Source organism: Mandrillus leucophaeus, unplaced genomic scaffold (genome assembly GCF_000951045.1).
Source record: "Mandrillus leucophaeus isolate KB7577 unplaced genomic scaffold, Mleu.le_1.0 Scaffold328, whole genome shotgun sequence".
NCBI lineage: Eukaryota > Metazoa > Chordata > Mammalia > Primates > Cercopithecidae > Mandrillus > Mandrillus leucophaeus.
Window position 1 is genome coordinate 867586 of NW_012103454.1, and position 1537 is coordinate 869122.

Below are 1537 nucleotides of genomic sequence, written 5' to 3' on the forward strand. Positions count from 1 at the left end.
TATGAATCTGTGGCATATGCACCTGAGTGGAAGTCAGAGCCACTTACTGAAACAGGGTATGTTAGGGTAGAGGTTGATTTCTGATGGATTCACATTTCCAAATTGAGGGGCCTCCACTAAAGCAGCTCTCTTTCCTCTTTCAACCCCAGCACTCCTTTCTGCCGGTGTGTTTTGACTCACCTGATTGATAAATCTAGGCAAAGCTAGGCCTGAAGAATCAGTCTCGTCCTTTCAGCTTTTCTTGCCTGCATGGCTTCAACAGGCTTACACTCTCAGCTCCTCTGGCCTGTGTTTGATGGAGGTAGGGAGGTGAGGAGCGTTCTTGGCTCAGTCTGAGAATAGTGCAGTCATAAGAATCTCACTGTGATGCCACAACCAAGTCACGTCCTCCAATCTGACTCTGATCAGTAATAAACCTGGCATCTGTGACTCTAATGATCTGACTCCAGCGTGTCTCCATCAATTGATTTAGATCTCAGGATCATCTGGGGAAATACTGGGAACGCAGCATATTTGGGAAAACAAAGAAGAGTTCTGCTTTGGACATACTAGATTTGAAAGACAGTCTTCTGCGTATTCAAGTAGTCTCATACAGATTAGCTTTGCATTCAGGGATTAGGTAGAAATGTAGACTTTAGAATCATTTTTTATGTATTATTAAAATGCATATATAATTTTACTAGCAAGTCACTGTTATGTAAGTGCATATATTTTATGGGCATTTAACCCACGAACCAAAATGAATTATAGCATCAGTCATCAATATCACTGTACTTATAACACAGAAGAGACCAGACTCCCCAAACTAGTTTGGGAGTCACCATACAAACTAAAGATCTGAAGAGAAGATCATCTCTACTGAGTCATGCTACCCCAAAAGGCCTTCCAAGTTTCCTTCTTACAGATCAATCATCAGCAATTTAAGCTTGGCTTGCTCAATATAAATGATTTGACGCAAATAAAATTCAATTAAAAATCCCACACACTTTACCTCTGACTCATCCAAGGTGCACATTGCCATAGTAATTGAAGACATCTGTCCTACGAAACAATACAGGAACAGGCTTATGCAGCTGAATCTCCCACACTGTCTCAATTGCCACCTCAGGTAGAGCTGAGCTGGGGAGGAAGGTTGGGGACAGAGGTGCATCTATGCGTGAGGAGATGTTCTTAAGTACATTGTCAATGTGCCTGGCTCTCATTATTATTCTTGATTAAAATATAATCACTGTCAGCTTGCCACCAGAAAATATTAACTTGCACTTTTGAAGTCACCTCACCCAGATATACAATTCTATTATGGTACATGAAGGGACAATATTAAATAATATAACTGGCATGCTCATTTCTAATGGAGTGAACTATAATTTATCTTAATTACACAGTAGTTCTTTGCATTATGGTCAGTATTTCACCTGTCAAGTTCTTAGCGAATATGTCTTAATATACAGTGACAAGTAGTGAATACGACAGTGCTTATTTAAAATACCCACACTTGTGTTCTTCTATAAACATAGGCCTTTTCTCACATAGTCAT